Below are 18,048 nucleotides of genomic sequence, written 5' to 3'. Positions count from 1 at the left end.
CAGGAGCATAGTTACTTAGTGCCGCTACGTAATTCGACACACCTTCCTCGTAATGAGCGAGCCTCATGCCATGAAGCAACACGGCTGGCTCATCTGAATAGTTAGCAGTCCACAGCAAGGTGTGGCCTCTGGTGACTGAAACTATGCAACAAGGCACCAAGACACTCTTCTTTGCACAGGCCAGTGTTGAGGGTTCCACTACGGCGTCGAAATCTTCGCAAAAACTCGTAGATGAAATAACTTGAATGAATTCTCTGGACATCGCAGGTACAACTGTATCTTTAGGCACTGAAAATGCTCCTAAATCGAGCGACGAGGTTTCTACAAGAGCCAACATCAACGCAGCATTAAGCGAGATCTGTCCACTACGGCAGTCTAACGGTGCACCACACTGTTGCAAAAAGTGTATACCTAAAATTACTTCAGGCGTGGAACGAGGCAACACTGTGAATTTGGTTCGAAACGCTTGGTCACCAATCACAACTTTCGTATAGCGCACACCCAAAGGCACCAATGATTCACCGCCAACACCACGGAATACCACAGCTTGATTTACACTAAATATCACTTTATGTCCTAATCAATTCTTGAATGCTAAACTCATAACAGAGACTGTTGCTCCAGTGTCAATTAGTGCCATAGTGTGGATGCCATCAATGGATACTTAGAGTTTGTTCTTTAACATAAACACCGGCAGAGGCATTGGAAACGTTGGTTTTCCGGCAACATCACCCCCATCAGCCGCCTCTTCTAGTTTCCAGAAGGGGAAGAACGGCGCCGAGGAGACGGTGATTGTCGCTGTCTTTGGGTTGGCGGCGTCAAGCTGCGGTTCGAAGCAGGCGATCCGCTTTGCATCTGTGCCGGGCGGTATGTATCCAGAGCCGGTGTCAGATAAAATTCAGTGTCGAAATGATCAGAAACGTTGGGCAGCGGGCGATGATCTTGTGGTAGTAGGCCCCGCCGACGGCAATACCGGGAGATGTGTCCAGTCATACCACAGCTATAACACACAGGTTTCTGGCGCCACCGGTCCGAGTAAATGCGGGTGGAAACTCCTCCTGGTTGCCGGTAGTAATCGGGACGGTGTTGCTGACGAACCACCTGGCGTGTGTAGGTGGTTCTTCGGCCTATCCGTGGATGAGAAGTGCTTAAATCGTCCTGCTGTCTGCCCCCGCCAAAGCGTGATGCATTTAAAGCCGGAATCAAGGAAGTTGATGTGGTCGCAGGTTCTGCTTGCAGAGCGCAACCGTCAAACTAGTGTTCGTCCGGGCACGCAGAATCTTTGTCACGCAGTAATTCTTCCCGCACGATCCGGTGTATCAGATCAGCCATAGACTCCAGAGCACGGACATCAACGCTCGCAACAGATGGGATGTTGGCCAGTGGCCCAAATTTAGGAGTTATGCGAGGCACCTTCAAGGTTTCGAAAGTGCGGCAGTGCCTAATGAAGACAGCTGTAGAGTTCAAATTGTCTTTGCTGATAAGAAAATTATAGACATCTACAGCGATACCTTTGAGAAAGAGCCCCACTTTATCTTCCTCGGATATTCGAGGGTTTACAATCTTGCACAATTTCATAATATCCTCGATATATGCGGTGCAAGTCTCGCCAGGTACCTGGGCCCGCTGCAACAATGTTTGCTCTGCGCGTTTCTTCTTCGCGGATCCGTCGCCAAAGCACTCCTTTATCTCTTCTGTGAAACAATCCCAGCTGGTAAGTGAGTCTTCATGATTTTCAAACCAAACTAGGGCAGTACCTTCCAAGAAGAACACTACGTTCGCTAGTTTCACGGTCGCATCCCAATGATTGTACCGGCTCACCCTTTCGTAGCTGGTTAGCCACTCGGCGATGTCCTCGTCAGATTTTCTCCCAAATGTGCGCGGTTCGCGGTAATGCTGCCAGTTGCTCACCGCAGGTGTTGTTCGATCAGCGTCGCCGTCTTGAGCCATGTTAGATGGTAGTTGCGGTAAACCAGCGAGTCGGCGGCTTCATCGAAGACAACGGGGATCCGTGTTGATCGACCCCGCACCTCCACCACAACTGTTACGTACTCAGTACGTAACGGGGATGTTTATTTGTCGTCTAAAGCGCTGCAAGTCCCCCAAGGAACACCAGCACACACCACTGTGGCTTCTGTTTCTTCTTCTTCTCCCCAGCTTCTTCTTCCTTTCTGACGCCCCGCAGCACGCGACAACATATTCCAGCCCTTTCACGTACGGCTCGTCTACCCCCTGATTTCGCGGTGCCTGCATCACCGCCGATGTTTGAACTGAGTCAAATGCTTTTTCGTAATCAATGAATGCTATGTATAAGGGCTGATTATATTCCGAGCATTTTTCTATCACCTGGTTTATGGTAAGGATATGATCGAGAGTAGAGCACCGTTTCCGAAAACCTGCTTGATCCTTGCTTCATTGCAGTCTAAGGTTGTCCTGATTCTATTAGCGATTACCTTAGTAAATAGCCTGTACGTAACAGACAGCAAGCTGATTGGTCTGTAATTTTTAAGGTCCTTAGAGTCGCCTTTCTTATGAATGAGGATAATGCTTGCATTCTTCATCGTTGCGGTGCCATCAATGACATCAGGCACTGCGTATACAGGGTGGCCAGTTTTTCTAGCACAATATCCCCCTCGTCCTTTACCAAATCTGTAGTTATCTGATCCTGTCCAGCTGATTTACTCCTTTTCATAGTTTCTAATGCTTTCTTGACTTCATCCTTCGTCAATGGTGGAACGCCTGAGTGTTCTTCCCTACCGCCAATCTCATTACGGTCCTGACTACTTTGGCTACTGTAGAGATATGTATAGAACTCCTCGGCTACTTTGACTATCTTGTCTATATTCGTGATGACGTTGCCCGCCTTGTCCCTTATCGCATACATCTGGTTTTAGCCTATGCCCAATTTCTTTTTTACCGCTTTTTTACAGCATGCTCAATTTTCTCCATCTTATATTTTCTTATATCAGGCACCTAGCGCTTATTGATTAGCTTTGATATCTCAGCCAATTCTGTCTGATTGTTGGATTGGAAGCTTTCATACTCGGGCGTTTCTTAATCAAATCTTTCGTCTCCTTGGACAGCTTACCGGTATCCTCTCTAACTATCCCACCACCTACTTCTACAGCGCACTCTGTAATGATATCTCTGAAATTATTATTTATTGCTTCTGGGGTAATGTCACCATCCCTGATTAGAGCTGAATATCTATTCCGTAGCGAGATCCTGAACTCTTCTGCCCTCCCCCTCACCGCTAATTCGTTGATGGGTTTCTTTCTTCAGATTTAGGCTAATTCGGGACCTCACCATCCTGTGATCACTGCACCGCGATTTCCCAATTACCTCTACATCTTGCATAAAGGCGGGGGTTGAGCACAGTATGAAGTCAATTTCATTTCTTATGTGAGCTTTACGGAGGAACAAAAATTGCTCTTGCTTCATAACCCTGTGCAGCTGGACGTTGCGGACAAATTAGGAAACGCTGGCTTTTTCAACAGAGCTTCTGGGGAGACCAGCTGTCTAAGACGTGTATGTCCGGCAGTGCTCACAACAGCAAATAAACCTGCATGCGCCTCAGTGATACAGAAAGCTAATCCTAAAAAAGTGTATCCACATCACAGGCGTCCTCAAAAGGTGTACTAGTGCAGGACTTATATTCTGATGTTAACATAGTACACTGAATTCTTCCACACTGCCATTTTTTTACTGTGTTTAGTTCATCTGCTGTTTTTATAAACTCTTTTTTCTCTTTTCCCCCCAAAATTGTGCTGCTGATTACGTGTATGATGGTATATTTCAGCAACTTTGTTTCCTGCCTGCTCGTAAAATTGTTTGTTTTGCTTACGTGGTATATTTGTGTGCTTATATATTTTGCTCATACGTCTGTGTGAGTACCTAATAATTTGTATTCTTATATTGTTGTAACTTGCTTATGTGTGCCAGCCATACTACTGTTCACATTTGTTTTAATACTGATTGCTGTTCATTTCCATTTTTTTTCTTTTATTGCACCCCACTCCCCTCTGTATTGCCCTCGTGCCTTGAGGGCACTGAAATAAATAAATAAATGTCAATTTGGACTAGATGGTGCCTACTGTTCGAGACTGCAAATAATATTGCTATGAAGTGACACAAGAGAGAACAACGCAGAACTAGCGCCAACTTCATCTCACCGGTATTCACAGCCAAGGCAGCAAAAATAAAGCACTTTGTAGGCAAGCGCATGGACACCAACACGGCGCATCAAACAAACCGTTCAAGGTATGTCAGAGCACTCTCTTGAAAAGGCACACCGACGTATCACTCACGCACGTTTTTTCCCTTCTTTCTGATGTGAACCACCTCCAACACCTCGTGTACCTTCGTATCTCTGCTTGTAACCAGAATCTTTATCTCATGAAACCGTGGTTCACATTTCTTGCAATGAGCATATCTTTTTCTCCTGTTGCATGTTCTGCCAGTCGGTTGCACACGAAGCAATTTGCAGAATGATGTGAAAGATGTACACCGCCTGATTCTTTTTGCGATCATGCATGTTCAGCAGCACGGTCATTCAGCAGCTCTCCGTTTATCCCACATAGGCTTTTCCGAAGGTCAGCGGTATTTCATATACCACACCTGTGTAGCACTTCTCGTATTCCTTGTCTTGTTTCTTGCTGCAGGCGCCCTTCTTTTCATCGCTCGCAATGCGCACATTATTGTGCAAGCTTTCGTGGAGCGGAAAATATGACAGGCACGCCATGTCGATTTGCCAAATTTTTGACATCGTGCTCTACCCTGCGAATATAGGGTACCACTTCTTGTTTCACGCTTGGGCTTCTTGATTTGCACGAGTTTTGAGCATTGCCTGTTCGATTTTCCTTTGGAGGGCTTCAGAAACGCCACTGATTACCGAGCATGGGAACCCTGCCGTAGCCAATCGATCCACTTGCTTTTCAAAGCTCGCTTGCATAGTAAGCTCGCACGACTTCACGAGAGCAGACCAAAGGCAGAGGCTACAAATAACGCGTTTCACAGATTTTGAATGAGCCGAGGAATAAGTCAGTAGCTTCTTCCATGCTCTAGGCGAGTGTTGGCAACACACATGATGCTCGCCCAAGGTAAATGTTAAATCCAAAAACTGAAAACATACTCGCAAAGAGAGTTCATGGGTTAAACACGGTCCCCTGCCTTCTTCTTGAAAGTTTGCTAAATAAAACTTTGCTTACAGCATGTGTGTAGGTCTCATCTTCCTGTTTTTTTTTAACTATTAGAAAAACGTCCACATACCTGAACACTTTTAGTACTTCCTTTTCAGTCTCAAAAAGTATGCCCCATCTAGCCCAGATTGACGTTCTTCTAAACCATATTTCGAAAACCCAGCATCCTTTTCTATGTGACTTCTTGCCCTCGTCTTCTCATCTGCATTACTTTGTGTTTCTCATCGTTGCGTCATATGGCGTGCCAGATATATTTCGTTTTGCTTCGAAAAGGACTCGTACCTGCGGACGTGGCTGGTCTGCTTGGTTACCTGCGGCCACCAGTAGGACTTCTGAAGACCATTTGCAAGGTTTTGAAAGCTGAGATTTGGAGGCCGATTAGAAGATATGAAGACCATGCGCGCACACTCTGTTACAACCTGAATCCGGGATGGCTGGCGGAGAATAAGTTTCGTGCTACTCGTCACCTTACAGTAAGATTCCACGGTTTTGGTGGTCTTAAACTCTGAACGAGATGTTACAATCTGGTGCTACCGGGAGAAAGCTTAACGGGCATCGGGGATGTTGCGCTTCCAGGCGAGGTGCGACACATGTTGAACCAGGAGCCGAAGTTCAGCCAAGAAACACGAGTAGAGCCACATGAGTTCCTGGCGCTACGTAGAAGCATCGCCGAAAAGGCTTCTGAAGAAAACAAGGAACGGTGCCTGCTGGATGGTGTGAACGCGCTGAAAAGATCTACCAGTCGCTCAGACATTGTACCAGGCAAAGTCATTTCGGTAAAAGTTGTAGCCTATTTCAAATCGCACTCTCCGGCTTCTTCCAGCTGATAAGGATGGCGGCTTCGTGGTGCTCCCCGAAAAAAAAAGTTCCGAACAAGAGCAAGTGAAGCTATCAGCAAGAATTTTGTTTCTTTGAAAGCTAGTGCACGAGAGTAAAAGGCAAGGCCACCTTGTTGTATAATGACTTAGAATTAGGTAAACTAGCCAGCGACATCTCAAAAAGTAAATGCAATATGTGTTATTTACAGCAAAGACACACAAACCTTCGGTTCCGTTTAGAGCAGTAGTCAGTGAGAATGGTACTCGGCGTAATGTTCTCAGCAAATACCTGCAGAACAGCTCAGTTCTCTTAATGTTCATAACCCGTTTCATACGAAAAGCTCAATATGTGTTATTTACAGCAAAGACACACAAACCTTCGGTTCCGTTTAGAGCAGTAGTCAGTGAGAATGGTACTCGGCGTAATGTTCTCAGCAAATACCTGCAGAACAGCTCAGTTCTCTTAATGTTCATAACCCGTTTCATACGAAAAGCTCAAAAGATGTTAAGTTTCTGGAGAGAAATGCGTCTATTGGATATGTGTTCTCAGTCGATGTCGAGGACTTCTTTTGTTCTGTATCCCATGATGTCCTGTTCACTTCGGTAAGCAAGGCAATTGAAATTAGCGGCGTGGTTGATCTTCGGAACTCCTCAGGTGTGTCAATTAGTCATTTTATGAAGATGCTTGAGTTTTACCTCATTGTGAAGTTTGAAGATTTTAATAACAGATTGTGCCGACAAAGACAAGGAATTTGCATCTCATCATATGTAGCCCCTATGCTAACTAACACTGTACTAAAAGTGTTATTTTGACGATTTTCTAATTGTTTCAAAAAAACGGAAAGTTTCGGCCTACACTCATGCTTTATGCACAGTTTTAGCCAAATTTCAAGAAGAGAGGCGGGGACTGTGTTTCAAATATGTTTGCGAGGATGTTTGCAGTTTTTGGATTTAAGTATTAACTTCGGCGAGGATCACATGAGATGACCACACTCGCCTCGAGCACGGAAGGAGCTGCTGTCTTATTCTTTGGCTCACTCAAAAACTGTGAAGCGCGCTATTGGTAATTTCTGCCTTGGGTCTGCTCTCATGAAGTCGTGTCAGTTTACTATGCAGGCGAGCTTTGAAAAGCAAGTCGATCGATTGGCTACCTATGCTCGGTAATCAGTGGCGCTGCTGAAGCCCTCCTATGGAAAATAAAGCGGGCAATGTTCATGTAGTCGTGCTAGCCAAGAGCACCAATCGTGAAACCAGAAGTGGTACTGTATGTTCACAGGGTTGCACACAATGGGAAAAAGGCGCCAAATCGACATGGCGTGCCTGTCGTATTTTCCGCTCCACGAAAGCTTGCACAATTATGTGCGCATTGCGAGCGATGAAAAGAAGGGCGCCTGCAGCAAGACATATGCAAGCAGTACGTGAAGTGCTGCACAGGTGTGGTATATGAGATACCACTGAGCTGCGGAAAAATCTATGGGGGCCACACACAGCGCTCAGTCAACAACAGTGCAGTTGAACATGCACGATCGCAAACAGAATCAGGAGGTGCACTTTTTTCACAGCATTGTGCAAATTACTTCTTGTGCACCCGAGTGGCAGAATATGCGCCAGGAGAAAAAAAATGTCTACACTGCAAGAAATGTGAACCACAGCTTCACGAGATAAAGGTTCTGGTAAGAATTAGAGATACGAACGCACACGAGGTGTTGGAGGCTTTTCGCATAAGAAAGGGAAAACATGCGTGAGTGATACGTCGGTGAGCCTTTTCAATATCTTGATGACATATCTTGAACGGTTTGTTTGACGCGTCGTGTTGTTTATCATGCGCATGCCTAGAAATTGCTGTATATTTGCTGCCTTGGCAGTGAATAAAGGTCAGATGTTGTTAGCACTCGCTCGGCGTAGTTGTCTCTTGTGTTTATCACCTCTTGACCCTATTATGTTCAGTCTCGAATAGTGCAGGACAAGAGGGAGATCTCTAAAGTGCGCATGACAAGCATCAGATGAAGCCTGACGCTACTGGAAAATTGCTCGACAACGAAAACGGTGCGCAATTACATGAGCTGTTTTCACTTATGATGTGCTTTGAATAATCCACCCGCGTCCTTGTCTCTTTGGGAAATGGCCTAGCCAAAATATTCAGTTTCTGGACCAACGCCGGCCCGTCTCCTGGCTACCTAAGCTCGTGATGGCCTGGCTGGTTTCATCGGAAAGGCTTTTCGCCATCATAGCCATCAAAGGCCTGCGAAAGGTCCACTTCATTACAAATTCCTCTTTCATTGACAATGTAGCCTTGACGCCAATTAATGCCGTGCCAGAGCTATGTCTTCTTTAACACACCTTATTGACCTCTTGTCTTATAGGTTTTCTTACAAATTATCCTAAAACTAGTTTTCTGTACAGTTAAGTGATATCGGTTTTTGGCACTGACAACCCTACGGCTGTGCTAAGCTATCACTTCACTTCTCGAACGATTTGTTGCGAGCCTCCTGCAAGAACGACCGCGGTTTTCTACCTTGTCAACTGTCATTGCAGATATAGTCGTTTTGTAAGCTTCAAGCTATTTTTTGTTTAAGAGTTTACTGTAAATGGGCAATTTCCCTTCCATCATAAAAAAAAATGAATACTTCTAAGTTCTCAGTTTCATTATTCATGACTAGACTTGTGACAGAATACACTGTAGCTGTCGAATTCCTGTTGGCTTTCTTGACTTCGGTGTGACTGCCAGTTCAGTCGCAGTTTCAGTGGCGCTTTTGTTGAAGGTTCCTTCGGGAAACGCTGCGAACACTCCCATTCTCTTTAACGAGCGGGACGACCATGAGGGCATGCTCCTCTCTTAAATTCTTAAGACACTTCAAACTACTACTTAAGTTTCCTTTTTCCACAGAATTGACACACTTACAGATGGCTGTGTCCCTGTATTAAACCATTGTTTTTCCAGCGATGTGAGGTATCATGGCAATTGTATTTCACTCTGTTTTGAAGCGGGGTGAAGCGAACGTTTCTCTTTCTTTCCACGACAACGCATATCTCCTCTCGTCTTACGTTTCAGCTCATTGATGACGTCAATGATTTCGCTGTGAACACAATATACGATACACAACACAGCCACGAAGGGCAACATTCCCAGCATCGAACACTGCAGCAGCGTCCTTCCATCCGGCACGAGTTCGTTCACCATAAATTTGTCTGGTGTTTTCTGTTCGGCTAAGCCACTTCCGTTCCACCTGCCTAACCAGCAAGAAATGATTTCCCGCTAGTTAACCCAAAGGACGTGGTGTTCTAAATCTGGCATTCCTACAATTTGGCCGCTTTGGAATAGACGTCAAGTAGTAGAACAAAACATTTATTTGGGAACATCGATTATGGTTTAAAGGCAGGGTCGGTCGCACCGAAGGCTACCCCGGGGTGATCTGTGCAGGCTGTCCTCCCCACGCAGATTTCACGAAGTCGAGTGACACTCAAGGCCCCGGCCACTTGCCGTGTGAGCTATATTCGAAAAGCGACCAGGTAGGTGGCTGCGGCTTTTAATGTGCATTGATAGTTGCAGGACGAATTTTTCTTTAAATACGAAGTTTCTTGAGAAAGCTGTATAGCTTTCCTTTGTAGCCGTATGGCTGCGCTTGGGTGGATGCAATGAGTAATTACACCCTTATTACAAATCTACTCCACCTTGGGGGATTCCCCTAAATATTTGACCAACACCATTCCCACTTCGAGTTATAGATCAATTCGCTCTCGCCCTATCATCTGATCTGCTGACCGTTCTGGTTAGTTCAGTCGGTAGAGCGACTGCCCCGGAAAGGCGGTGGTGCCGGGTTCGATTTCCGGATCAGGACGAATTTTTCTTTAACTACGAAGTTTCTGAGAAAGCTGTACAGCTTTCCTTTGTAGCCGTATGGCTGCGCTTGGGTGGATGCAATGAGTAATTACTCCCTTATTAGTGATAACCCCTGCAACAGTGCCTTTCCGAAATGCGGTTCTTTAAGGCGAAAGCCTTTCTAGGCTCATGGAACATAATCCCGTGCGTGCGAGTTGTGCGCAAGATCCGTCGTATTCCGAGAGATTCCGCAGGATGTGTTCTTCTCTAGCGTTCCTGTCACCCGCATCGCTGGGCCACCGATTGTTTAGCATAGGCCACGTGGTGCGCCGCGGCCCGCTTTCGACATCAAGCTACCAAACAGTCGCAATGTAGACGCCTTTCACCGCACTGCGTGTGCGGAGATTGCGGCCTGGGTTTTGTTGCTCGGGTTTTTTTTTTTTTTCTTGTAAGTACTTAGCGGCAGAATGCCGGGCTACAGCGGCTTCAGCTGCTGCAACTTTCATGAGTTCGGAAAGTTTTTTAAAGTGACATCCTTTCTAGGCTAGCTCGTTTAGCCAAAACGTGTGCGCGTAATCTGTGCGCCGCATCTGTACGCTAATAGAGAGTTTTAGTTTACCGGAGCGGTGGCTCCGCTTCGCTTAGGCAGCGAGCGGAAACGCAACTGCGCATGTTCGGCCCGCTTGGCCGTGAGCGGAATACCGGAGCGCGCCTCCTGCTTCGCTCGCGGACAATCCTAGTTGGAGCGGCACGTGGCAAGGCGGCCTCCGCTAGCGGAACAAGATGGCTGCCTCCAGCGAAAAAAACTTGCTAAACGTCTTGTCGATTTTTTCGCCAAAGGTGCAAGTTCATCGAAGTGGAGACTTTGGAAACCTTTCCTTATCGACGCAGATTCGCTTCTTTTGCAGAAAGATAGTCGCTCAAAGTACGTTTTAGGGCACTGAGAACTAGACGGCGGTTCACATGTTGTGTTGGCGGTGGGCCGCAACCTTGGGCTTCGTGCGATCGACGATTGCACAGACCTGCTGTTGAATACTTCTACCAGGAATATAAAGCCAAGCTCATGAAGTAAGTGTCATGTTATGTATTTTTACTGAGCATGCATTATATGATCTCGCGATAACGCGTTCACAACTTCAGCTGGCTGTCGTCGCTCGCGCGAGAGCCGTTTCTTCCGTCTCACAGCCGGAGCTGAGGAACGATATACAGACGGAGAGAAACTCGTCCAGATTTCGGATATGGCCTAGGAAGTTGCTTGCCTCCCTGTTGTTAAGAGCGGTGCTTAGGAAGGGTGATTGGGAGTCAAGAAAAAAAGGCTGCCACCTCTTATTTTGCAGATATGCATGAAACTTGAGGTAAACGGCAGGCAGAGAAACACTGTCGGTATTTACGATTCAGTAGACGAAAATAGCTTTTTTACGCGTCGTTCGCACTTCTCTGACCGGCAGTTTTTGCTGGTGGCTACTGAAATGGCACACACCCACAAGGATGGTTTGGCCAAGGTAGATTGCTGCCAGAATAGCAGATATATGCGATTGCTTGGTTGGGTTTCATATACAGAGACTACCAGTAATGATGGCTGTAGATAATAGGGTATAGTTTAAATATATTTGGCAAGCGCGGAGAATTTACCTTAGAAACTAAAACAGTGTAGTTTAAACATAAGGCCCATTCTTGGTAGTGGTAAATGGAAGACAATTTAATAAATTACAACATATGTTTATGATAGCATCACAGCCATGTAGTTTCCAAAAGTTGTGTCAATACATACTCAATGCTAAGAAAAACTGTTCAGACTTGCTATTCAAGTTGCTTGCTTTCATTCCGAACCGCACTTATAACACAAGCCTAATTTTCCTGTTCCGGCATTGCAGCTGTGCATTTGAACTGCATGCTATATGTTTAGCACTTGTGGTGGCTCTTTACTCTGAATCTTTTTCTTTAATTATTTATTTCTCCTCGTGAATCTGCCCGTGCATATCAATTAGAGTTCTCATAACTTTATACATATTACCATAAATGTCTTACTCTGTGTTTTAATGTTCAGGCATCACACACCCAGCCACACTTCGTCACCCTAATATCATACGGATATGTCATTACGAAAGCACCTGTGTCAAAATCAGGAAGTAATACTATGTCAGTAACTTTTGCAAAGAGATGATTATATCAAAGCGGCGCTTCCACTCAATGAACGTATAGCTAAGTTGTTTGCTGTCATTAATGCGCTTCCTTTTCTTTCATGTCCAGCTGTTCAACGGGAGTCTAGAGCATTACAGCAGCTGCTGGCAACCCATGTAAAGAAGCACCATCCCACTGTGCTGATGTTCTACAGCAGGAACCAGGAGACATTATCGAAGACGATGCCAGCGTGGGAGATCGTACTTGCATCATATCTTCCTCGGGGAGCCGGGACTGCATGGGGCCATTAATCTGCCAATCCGCATAGCTTGGACAGCTTGCATGGTTGGAAATTACAAACAGAATGTCGTCTCTTAAATCCCCTTTCTTAAAGTTATAGGGTGCATTGTGCTAGTCGTCCATGACCTCATGCTTTATATTCTTTTGGCATCAAGGCCCCATCTTGTAAAATAGTCGGCATAGTAACAGTGCAAGTAGGGTTCGCTCTGTTCAATTCTCATCAGTTGCTTGCTGTGTTCAGCTGCAATGCTGTACAAAGTGATACAACCATCAACCTTGTTTGGTTGTTCAAGGCATTCAATGCTTTATAAATACCGTACACTTTCCTTATAAAACAGCGACAGGGCCATAAATTTCCACAAAGGATATCTTTCACAGTTATCTAAAGGAAGCTATAGCAGAATTCAAAGCAATGATACTGTAAACATGCAATCTCTCATTGCAGATATTGTGAGGGATACTCAAGCAATACACATGCATTCTAAACGCCTATAATAAAGGAGTGATTCAACGTCCACTAAACACATCAAACTGAAAACAACTTCATTGTTAAACAAACATTTGCCTTCATCAAAGGTTTGAACTTATCTGTGGCAGTCACTCTACCAACTAAGCCGACCAGGACGGCTAGAAGACAAAAAGTGGGCCTAGATGAAATTGATTAACCACTTGATGTGGGACTGTTGTTGCCTCTCAAGCACCCAATGCTCATATGTTTTTTTTTTACCTTTAGCTTAGCACTTACAACAATGCTTTAGCAGACCTGCATTTCACTAGACTTACTCTCCACAGGAAACAAAATCATTTTGTCCCGACCTCTATCTAGCCTCTGAGGGCTTTGGAAGGATAGCATAGCGATATTAATCTCTTCACGTGCTATGAACGAAGCTAATTTAGCCAATTCTGACATGAAAAAGTCACGTTAATTACAAATTCGACAGTTACACTGAATGCAGTCACTCATGAGAGTGTTTTGTTTACTGGTATATGTTAAGTCTGAAAATATATGACAAAATGTATTTAGGTACTGGCTCTTTTTTTTGCAGGTGTTCATGGACATACACTTCTTGCAATAGAGCTACTGAAAAGACTAGAGGAAAACAAGTTTTAAATAAAAATGAAATAATTAGAAAATCAAAGCAAGAGCTTCAGCAAGAAGATGTATGTCCTGAAATGGAAACCCAGCACCTTGCCATGGAGGAAAACGAAATTTGACGCCAGGAGGAAACATGCTCACAAATTTCTATGCATATCAAGGACCAATTTCTGTAGCAAGTGCAGATGTTATCCCAAGATTAGGAAACAATAAAGGGTCTGTTCACAGTTTGAGAAAAAAGCCACAATTGTAACTTTCACATTAATTAATTGACATAAAATAAATCAGAAGACATGCTCGGCTAATATCAATGCTGCATCCAGTCCTACAAGGAAGATAACAAGAGGCTTAAAAATGAATACAGCTTTAGAATCGTTATGTGTTTCCCTTCTTGTCCCCATATTCCCAGTTATATTTTCGGGTGATATTTTTGGCCTGTATGGGATGATATGCCAATTATGTGTTGAGATAAATTGCTCAAATCCCTGGCGTAATAGGCCATATTTAATAAATCCTCCCTGCAACAACAAAGATGCGGCTATAGAATACCATAATCAACTTCCATTCAGACTACTGCCGGGTATAGTGTGGGGCACTACAACATTACTAACCTTGAACATATTCTTTTCTTCCAAAAATAGATCTCCTATATACATAGAATCCAACTTACTGAGATCTCAATGCATCTTGCGTTTGTCTTTCCAGAGTAATAAAGCACATAATATTTATAAGTATTGATTTAGTCTATTTGTCAAACCAGGAATAGCATAACAAGTCTTAAAAAATTAGCCGAACTAAGAAAAAAGGTTAAGCCTATCAACAAGACATGGCGAATAATGGACAGTGTCGACACCCCGACTGAATTTTGGTAAAGACTCCTTCAATAGACTCTTCCATCTCTTCTCATTAGGGTTCTCCGCATTATTTTGATTTGTTTTCCTGCTTGTGTGGAGAGCTTCACCATGTTTTTGAACGTGGTTTAGCTACTTATGCATATATTTCTTTGGTTCGTGTATTATGTGATGTCTCATTGATGCAAAATTGCACAAACTCCTGTGTTACTTCCCTCCTGATTATTACAAATGTGCACTCATCAAGCGGCCTGCAGTTTTTCGATGATTCTTCAATAAGTATCGCTAGATGAGAAATAACCCTTTATTTGATTTGAATTCCGAATTCAGTATTTGTCTGAAAAACATTTCTGTAAATTTAGTGAGAACTGCTGTAGGATTTTGAAATCATGATAGGGGCAACAAGGAGTCATAGACAGAGTGTACTTACATAAAGATGTTCAGACCAACACTTTCACATGAAAAAGTACAAAAAAGATAGCAATTATGGAAAGACCGCCACTTAGTATGCTTTGCTTTCATATGTGTGCATGGTAAACTTTTGCAATTTAGTATGCTGACGCATGAAAGCACAAAACCTCTCATACATCAAAAGTTGCTAATTGCACTAACTACGTACCTCATGAGATGTCACATATATGCGATGCATAACCAAGTAGGTCAAAATATGCTGCTTCTGAAATGTGATGTCACCTCATTACCTCAGCATTGCTGGGATGCTCGTGTAGTGGTTTCAAAGTAAATTAGTCCAATACTTGGGAGCCACACAAGCACGTGTTAGAGTTAAAAGAAGTGAGCTAGCAATCACATACTACATCCATTCCAAACCCTGTCTGAAACGTTTTCGTTTGTTTGTTTTTTGGCGAAAATACTGAATGAAAAATTCGCTGCTGTTTACCATCACAAAGAGAGCCCTTAAGGTAATCTATTGTACACAAAGTATTAAACAGACATTCATCCCCGGATGCAGCAGCCTGTTGAGCCGAGCAGGAAACGTTCGGTGCGAGATCAACGAGTCGAGACCGCGCCCCTACAACTAAAACATCACGAGTAAAACTTTCGATAGTAGCAAGGAACTCCGCAGATTTCACACAAGGTCTTATTCAAAACGTGAGTGCGTACAAAAAACTTCTAAATACGATTCGTTGATGCTGACAAAACTGTGGCCAGAAAGCGTACTCCGTAGGTCCACGCGGAACACATACAGATATGAGGTCTTCAGTTCCTTCCCACTTCAAAATTAAAAACAGAAATGGGCCTTCCAGGATCATTTAACGCGTTGTTACCGCACTCGTAAACTGTACAACTCGCACCACGATTTCCTCAGCAGTTTCCCGACTTATTTGCGAAAGTAAACGCTGGAGTGAAGGCTGGTATGGTGGCTAAAGCTAGGTCGGCAGTCGACTTTTATCGGATATATAGACGGGAAATCGGCTTTGAATGTTGACTAAAATTAAATAAAAAATTGTGACGTTACAAAGAAATTTTCAATTGCTTAAAAGACACTGCAGTAACAATATTTCGCATCATACAGAAGCGTTCATGAATATATGTACGGCTTATCATATCTAGCGCTTCTCGTTCCATACCACAGAGGGCAGCACGAGAGCTCGTTGCGTCGGGAAGCACGTCTCATGCGCAACTGAAAGTGAATTTTATACAAGCGCTCCGCTCGCGCTCAGCGGGTAATCGTGAGCAGAGCAGAATGTAAAACACGGTCAACTAATGGCGCATTCTGTTGGGAGGACGAGAGCAGAGGCGCCGAGCATTGCAGAGCAGTACAGGAGCAGGCCGAGCGAGGCTGTAACTGTCCTGCCACGGGAACGCTCTCTGCGTGTCGAGAGCAGCGCACCTCAACCACGTGACCGCACTTCTCTACCCAGCATTCTCCGCCTGCCGCAGCGGCTGCAGTTGGTACCCGAGGATTGCCAACGCTCCGTGAAGAACCGCTTGTTTTGTATGCCGTTGTTCTCACAGCGGGGCGATTTGCCACCTTCGGCCTTTTCGACGCCAGCGGTGCCTCTCAAACATGCATACAGCACCTGAGCAATGTTTTCCGCGCCTGACGCTAATTCGCTTTATTCCGAAGAGCTCGCCGAGCGCCGACACTTTGCAGCCGTCATTTTCAGCATCGCCGACTCAAGAGAAAAATAAAACGTGTGGGCGATTCCTCTGCCCGAGGGATGCGCACGACAAACACACAGTGGGCCGTATGACAAACATCTTTAATCTCACAGGGATCGTCGAAGTCGGTGCTAGGTCGTCGTCCGGGGGGCTGCGGCCTGCGGGTCGTCTTTCGTGCAGACGCTCCAGGTGCGAAGCAGGAACGAGGAGACAGGGACCAAGGACCAAGAGAGGCGAGACGGCGGCGCGTGCCTTCTTTTATAGCCCCCTCGCGCGGGACCGGTTATCCCCGCGCGATAGGGGAGAGGGAAACAGGCACGCGCGCAGGGAGCATTGGGAAGTGGCGCGGCCTTCGAATGCGCGGCGCGCCACGAGCCCTACATCTTCCCCCCCCCCCCCCCCTCAGCGTCCGACCCGGGCTCCGCCAACAGCCGGGCCATGTCCATGTCCGAGCCCGGGTCGGCGTAAAATATGAAGCCTTGTCGCCTGGCTCTGGCGGGATGCCATCTCAGCTATCCGTGGGACGGGAGAAGCAGCAGGCATGGCGGGACTGTTCCGGCTGGTCCCTCTCCGGCAGCGGCCACAACCTCGGGGTCACAGCGCAGCTCGGCTCGGCCCTGGATACGCCTGGCAGCGGCCCTGAGCTGCTGGTCTAGATCGTTGGCGCCGTGCTGGATGCACATTGCAGCAGGCGTTTTCGCCCCGGGCACACCTGGCTTCCTGAGGCCCGTACTCCAAGCCTGGGCAGCGGGCTCCACTCCAGACGCGTTGAAGACGGCCAGCATGGCCGCGCTGGTCACAATGGGCCACAAACCACTACAAACTAGGGGGGTACCCCCTGTTTAAGTGGCCCCTCCTTGAACCAAGCGCTGGGTGCGGTTTCCCGCCCCAGCGACGGTGGTTCATCTGGCTGCTGCAAAATCTTATCAGAATGCATTCCGAAAGAAGCAAAGACGTTAGACAAAGTAGTGCACTACCTTGGCCTTAGGTTGTAGCGTCGGTTGCGAACCGGGTTGCTACCTGTACGCCTTACTTTGGGGGAGATCGCTGCATCGCTTTGAGCTTCCCCCGCTTCGCAGTTATCGTCCTTGCGAAGGTGGTAAGCTTTCAAGTCTGCGACGTGCACCGGACCAGCGGTTTCACCGCTCGCCAACAACCGCAGCTGGTAGGTGAGTGGCGTAGTCCGTGCCGTAACTTCGAACGGTCCGACCCACTTGTGCGCTAGCGACGCGGCGAAACCACGCGCTGCGTTACTAAGCGGGTGCGTTCTTTTCAGTACCAAGTCGCCCGTGTTGAAAACGACGTAACGACGACCTTTGTTGTACTGATCCGCTTGCTCCATGCACGCGACATCGAGGTTTTCACGAGCCGCGCGCTGCGCTGCCTCAAGGCGCTCGCGGAGCTTTGCCGCGTACTGCGTAAGCGGAGGGGGCGCGGGCCCCGCCGCGTCAAGTAGGGCGTTCTCTAGCGGAAAAGCGATCTCTTTCCCAAAATTCAAGTAAGCAGGTGTCATACCCACCGACCTGTTCACGGTTGTTCTAGTGGCGAAAGCCAGTTCGGACAGCCGTGCGTCCCAATCTCTGTGCTGCTCGGTCGTCGCGACCAGCATACTATTAACATTCCGATTCACTCTCTCGGTTATGTTGCTCTGAGCGTGGTAGGGACTCGTTTTCCTGTGGCGGATTTGAAGCGCCCGACAGGAATCAACAAAGACTTTGCT

At 46.2% G+C, this 18,048-nt stretch overlaps 1 long non-coding RNA gene across 1 annotated transcript; it reads left to right on the top strand.

The window, feature by feature from the left end:
• The first annotated feature begins 10,575 nt into the window (after positions 1-10,575).
• On the top strand, positions 10,576-14,221 carry LOC146209724 (uncharacterized). Its single transcript, XR_014703467.1, has 3 exons — positions 10,576-10,904; positions 12,087-12,302; positions 13,304-14,221. It is a non-coding gene; the product is annotated as an uncharacterized LOC146209724 (long non-coding RNA).
• The last annotated feature ends 3,827 nt before the right edge of the window (positions 14,222-18,048 follow it).

This window comes from Amblyomma maculatum, chromosome 1 (assembly GCF_055883805.1).
Source record: "Amblyomma maculatum isolate TAMU_Amacu chromosome 1, ASM5588380v1, whole genome shotgun sequence".
In the NCBI taxonomy this organism is placed as follows: Eukaryota; Metazoa; Arthropoda; class Arachnida; order Ixodida; family Ixodidae; genus Amblyomma; species Amblyomma maculatum.
This window is presented reverse-complemented; position numbering and strand designations above follow the sequence as displayed.